This window comes from Mus musculus, chromosome 14, assembly GCF_000001635.26.
Source record: "Mus musculus strain C57BL/6J chromosome 14, GRCm38.p6 C57BL/6J".
NCBI classification, from domain to species: domain Eukaryota; kingdom Metazoa; phylum Chordata; class Mammalia; order Rodentia; family Muridae; genus Mus; species Mus musculus.
The window spans coordinates 48,635,773-48,641,972 of record NC_000080.6 but is presented as its reverse complement, the minus strand read 5'-3'; the positions used below and the strand labels follow the sequence as shown (position 1 = coordinate 48,641,972).

Sequence of the window (6,200 nt, the reverse complement as noted above, 5' to 3'; positions counted from 1 at the left end):
ATTAAGAAACCACTTAATGCTTAATTACAAGTGTTTGGAATTCTGCAGTGGAGCAGCCTGGCCAAATAGGTCATCAAAATCTAAGCAGGCACAGTGACTGATGCAGTTTTCTTTTGAGCGCCAGGTATACACACGCAAACACAGAGCGGTGGATTCTCACATTCCCAGCCGCTGGACCACGTAATTATCGCTGTGCCTGCGGTGAAACGTGATCTTGGAAAATGCCATAAAAGAATTCCTCCTCAGTATTTGTTTCTTCAGTCTTCTTCCTCCTCCTCAGTTTCCATCTCTTGGCTGTGTTCTTTCTTGTAGTCGCCTCTCTCTCTCTCTCCCTTTCCTGCCTCAAGTCGTATTGTAAGCTTGAATTCACCAGGTGTGCAAACTTCCTCCCTCATCTGACACTTCTTTGGCAGAAAGTACAGGTAGCCCAACAGGTATTGTCAGGGTCAAGTTAAAAAATAACAAAACCTGCCAATGCAGATTTCCTTCTGGTGGCACCTGGCATGAATGGGTTCTCAAAAAGGCTGCTGTGGCTTTAATATTTCCCTTTTTGCAGCTGGCATGAGTTTGGCAGTCCATGCATAGCTCACAGCCTTTCTCCTCCATCTCTGTCAGGAGCCAAGGATGGCCAGCCTCACAGGGAGATGAGGGCAAGGGCAGGCTGGAGAGTCTCATTCTATTTAGAAAGCATTCATTGGGAAAGGTGCTGTTTTTCAGTCCCATTTTAACCTCAGACGTGAGCTGTCTTTGTAAAATGTTTGAACTAGAGGAAACTGTACCACTGGGAGTATGGGTTATAAGGAAACAACAAGGTTTGATAGTTAAAGCTGGACACGGTTAGCTGTGAGGACAGGACCAGCCTTTGTCTTTTTCCTTTAATTGTGTGGCCTAGCAGAGTCTGCTGGTAATAATCTTACTAGGAAGAAATGCTTATAGATGGCATGTTCTTGAATTTGGGGCTTTGTGTAGATTCCACAGCTGTCTGTCTGGACTCTGACTCACAACGAGAGACTGGAATGACTGATCCTTCTAACATGCTGTCATATAGCAGTGAGATAGAATGCAGTGAGATAGAATGCAGTGAGATAGAGTGGTCGCGTGAGGTAGATGTGGTGGTGCAGTGATGAGCAGCAGGGGAGGGGAAAGGAAAAGGAGATGAGGGTAAGGGGATGAGTAGGGTGTGGGAGGGTGGGGGTAAGTAGGGTGTGGGATGGAGGGGTGAGTCGGGTGGGGGAGGGTGGAAGGTGAGTAGGGTGGGAGTTGGGGGGATGAGTAAGATTGAGGTTGGGAGAATTTAGAATTAGAAAGCTGGAACTGTAACTTGGTGGAGTGCTTGCCTGCAATGTACTACTTCATTGCTTTGCTGTAGTTTTCTTTGTTCCTGGTTCCCTGAAGAAGCACGGACAGCTGTCTCCATAGCCTGCTGTGGGGCTGTTTGTCCAATACACAAGATGCACAGCTGTGGATACCTCCAAGCTACCAGGCTGCTGCTTGCCACTTAGGGCAGCAGTAAAGAGAGAGAGCCAACAGAATACATCAGGCAGTAAAAGTGACCACGAAGGACTTTCTCAGAGATAGTAAGCACACTTCAGAAAAACATTCGGCCAAGAAGGAAAGCATTTAGAATATTAAATACTAGCATTCCGCTGAGCCATTAAAATTTACACCCAACATCTACTAAGTATTCTTTTTTATATTTCTGTTGTATGAGTATGGGTGTTTGTCTGCATGTGTGCATGTGTATCCTGTACTTGCTGGTACCTGAGAAGGTCGGAGAAGAGTGCAATCCCCAGAAACTGGAGTTACAAGTGACTATGCGAATGCTGAGAACTGAGCCCAGGTCTTGAGCCAGAGCAGCAAGTGCTCTTAACCATTGAGCCATCTCTCCAGCCCTCTAATAGACGACTCTAATATTAATAGAGAAGAAACTGCCTCTGAACCCCTCCGCCCAACCCTCACAGTATCTGGGATTGAACCCAGGGCTTTGTGCACGTTAGTCAAATGTCCTGCTACTGATCTGTAACCCAGTCCTACTGTTGTATTTTATTTGGAGCCAAAAACAACTAGCTAAGCCTTGAATTCACCTTTAACCAAGGCAGAGCCGAGGGTCTTCTACTTAGCCTCTTTATATCTGTTATTGTAGGCCTCATATCACTGGACCTGGCTTTTTCTCTAGTACAAAAATAACACTGTTAACACAAAATATTATCATTATAGATTATATAATATATAAATATTATTTATTGTATATCATCTAGGCACAGGCTAATTGCACTCCTGGGAAAACCACCAGTTTTAATAGCTGCATAGTTGGGTGGTAGGGAGACACACCTTTAGCCCCAGCACCTGGGAGGCAGGTAGATCTCTATGAGTTCGAAGTCAGCCTGGTCTACAGAGCAAGCTCTAGAATAACCAGAGCTACACAGAGAAACTCTGTCTCAAAAACAAAAAAACAAAAAAATGGGCTGGAGAGATGGCTCAGTGGTTAAGAGCACTAACTACTCTTCCAGAGGTCCTGAGTTCAGTTCCCAGCAATCACGTGGTGGCTCACAACCATCTGTAATGGAATCTGATGCCCTCTTCTGGGGTGTCTGAAGAAAGCAACATAGTACTCACACTGAAAGAAAAAAGACAGACAGACAGACAGACAGACAGACAGAGGTAGCAAGCACTTATTGAGGGCTCAGTGTCATCTCTACAGATTTAGAGGACACACACGTGACAGAAGGAAGCTGTCTCTCATGGAGACTCCACTTTCAGGGTGAAGGCTCAATGTCTTACCTGCTGCTTGGGGTTTCCAACAGTTTGTCGGAACTGAGCACATGCACACATACCTGGGCGCTTCATGAATACAGAGTCAGAGCCAGCAGGGCTGAGGAAGAGATCAACAATTCACATTTTTAGCAATACCCCTACGATGAGGGTTCCATGCATTTCGGGACCACGCTTAGAGCATTGTTGCTTTTGTAGTGTTTGTAACCCTTGGCCCAGCCTAGATGTTTACAGCAGTCTAGCCCCATGCCTGCTTTACTCCCCACCCCCACCCTACCTCCTAACAAAAATATTGTTCTTGGCATTCCCTGGCAGGGCTGTGCTGTGTGCTCTGATCCACCTTCTATTCTTTCTGCCTGCGAAACCATTATTCATCTTTCCAGACAGCTCAAGTATCACCATCTCTCTGAGGCCTTCCCACCCAGCTGCCCCGCCCCATTGGCCAACTAATCCTTCTGTCTACCCAGTTCTCACAACACTCTACAAGTACTGATGTTTAGCACTTATTACAAGTTATCATAATTGTTTGTTTGCACGACTGTCTTTCCAGCCAGACTTTGAGCTGAAGAGGGCAGGGGGCCAGGCCTTATCCATCGTCCAAGCTCTGTTTCTTACGCTAGTTTCTTAATAAACATTGTTGGAATGAACTAATCTCTCATGACCAGTCTTTTGCAGAATTCTTTCTTTTCTTTCCAGTGTGAGAGTTCAAAACCAGAGCCTCACTCTGTCACCAAGCTCTGTCTCTAGCCCTGGCAGACAATTTTTTTTCCTTTTTTGAATATTTTCTTTATTTACATTTCAAATGTTATCCCCTTTCCAGGTTAGTTCCCCTCTAGAAATCCCCCATCCTATCCCCCTCTCCCTGCCTCTATGAGGGTGCTCCCCCATCCATCCACCCACTCCTGCCTTTCTGCCTTGGCATTCTACTATGCTGGGGGATCGAACCCCTCAGGCTCAAGGGCTGCTCCTACCACTGGCTCCAACAAAGGCCATCCTCTGGCAGAAGAATTTTAATGACAAGTGTTTATATCTTAGGGGAAGTCTGTTCCTTCTGCCCAGTTTTGTTGTGAACCTAAAACTGATCAGAAGCATAAAGCCTTTTATAAAAAATTATAATCATAATCTTGGTAAAGTTGACATTTCAAAAATTGATGTTTTGGACATAAAGTAGAATATTTCATACTCTCTTTCTGCATAATATTATTTAAAATATTATGTAAAACAGCTTTCAGACTGTGTGTTGGGTATAAATGAAATAAATTTTGTGTTTAGGTCTGAGTTCTGTCCTAATATTTTCCATATATATATTCCATATATATATATTTCAAAATATAGGAAAATACAAATTCTGGAATACTTCTGGTCCCCAGCATTTTGAGTAAGAGATAGTCAACCTATGATATACTATTCACCAAATTAATTTACTGTAATTATCATTAATAATATCTAGTACTTGCCTGTAGAATCCCTGTGCTTACTATATAGGAGGGACTTTGCTAATCAGATTTTTTTAAGTTTATTTAATTTTTATAACCACTGAATGTGACAGCTCCTGCCTTTAATCCTAGCACTTGGAAAGCTAAAGCAGGAGGATTGCTATGAGCTTGAGGTCAGTCTGAGCTGCAGAGTAAGGTTCTGTCAACCACTCCTAAAACTTCACAGCCACTTAGTTTTTCAGATAAGGGAAGATGCAGGCTTTAGGGTCAAGTAGTTGGGACCTGAAAGCTGACTCTAGCCTAGGATCTTAGCCTAGGTCTAGCCTAGGATCTTAGCCTAGGTCTAGCCTAGGATCTTAGCCACTCATCTGATGCTAGAGAAACAGACTCTGCTCTCTGGATATGCTCAGTGTGCCTTCCTTCCAATAAAATTCACCAACCACAAGTACTCCCAGTTCATCCAAAGTCCTAATCCATACTGTCTTTGACAGTCTGGTGTAGTTTCTAGACTCTTCAGAATTATGTTCCTAAGCCAAATATATTGGAATATAAGAATAATAGAGGTTATTCTATAGCAATATGTGCCTTTAAGATGTTTACTTATTATTTATTTACATGCATGGATACTGAATTTAGGCAGGTGTCCTAGGAGGTCAAAAGATAGTAGTCATTAAGTGTCCTAGAACTGGGGCTTTGGGAGTCTGTGAGATGCCATGTGGGTGATGGACACCAAAGCCTGATCATTGCAAGAGCAGGAAGCATTCTTTTATCTGTTTGGTTTTTGTTTGTTTGTTTCTGTTTTTGTTTTTTGAAACAGAGCCTTGGCTGTAACTGGAACTTGCTTTGTAAACCAGACTGGACTGGAACTCAGAGAGATCTGCTTGCCTCTGCCTCCCATGTGCTGGGATTAGAGGCATGGGCCACCATGACTGGCACAGTAGACATTCTCAAGGGCTAAGTCCAATATGTGCTTTTAGAATCAGTAACTCAAACCTAACCCCTAGTAGTAAGGCTATCAGCTTTACTTTTGAAGTACTGAGAAATGTGCACAGTGTGTATGTTTGTTGACCTTGAACTTCTGACCTTCCTGTCCCCACTTCTCAAGGGCTAGCATTATAACTTGTGTCACCATACATGGGTTATGTAGTGACTTGGATGAAGCACACTCTGGCCAAGGATTTTACTGATAGTTACACCCCAACTCCAAGTCTATACAGTGTTTTTGAGATACAAGGAACAACATCTCTAATCCCAGCACACAGGAGGCAAAGGCAGTCGGAGCTCTCTGAATTCAAGGCTAGCCTGGTCTATAGAGTTAGTTCTAGGACAGCCAGGGATATACAAAACAAAACAAACAAAAATACTGGTTTCTAAAAACAAACAAAAAGGGGAATATGACGAAGTATCTTTAATACCTCTTGATGATATATAAATATCATACCCTGTTGAAAGCATTGTAGTTTGTCGAGTTCAGTGGCTTGCCTTTGCAGTCCAGCTACTTGGGAAACTGAGATAAGAAGACTGGGAGTCTGAGGCTGGTATGGACAATAAAGTGAGATTTTTGTTTCAAACTCAAAACAAGAGGCCTAGCAAGATGATTCAGTAGGTAAAGGTTCTTGCTACCAAGCCCGACATTCTAAATTCTCTCCATAGAACTGGAATGTGGAGAGAGAGAGAGAGAACACATTTCTTCAAGTTGTTTTCTGATCTTGGTAAATGAATTGTGGCACTTTCACCCATGCATGTCTGCATACGCAAAATCAATGGATAATATAATAATTTTTAAAACATATTTTTTTAGCTTATTTATGGGTATTTGCCTGCATATGAGGTGCTGGGAACTGAACTCAGATCCTCTGTAAAAGGCGTCAGTACTCAGAGTTTGGGATTAACCCAGTGGTAAATACTTGACAAGCATGTGCAAAGCTATAGGCTCAGTCCCCAAGACTGCAAATAAAATAAAATAAAATAAAATAAAATAAAATAAAATAA

At 42.8% G+C, this 6,200-nt stretch overlaps 1 long non-coding RNA gene across 1 annotated transcript; it reads right to left on the bottom strand.

Moving 5' to 3' along the window:
- Positions 1 to 1,257: 1,257 nt before the first annotated feature.
- Gm35766 lies at positions 1,258 to 5,821 on the bottom strand. Its single transcript, XR_383414.2, has 3 exons — positions 5,650 to 5,821; positions 2,782 to 2,872; positions 1,258 to 1,497 (listed from the first exon to the last, which is right to left on the bottom strand). It is a non-coding gene; the product is annotated as a predicted gene, 35766 (long non-coding RNA).
- Between the last annotated feature and the right edge of the window lie 379 nt (positions 5,822 to 6,200).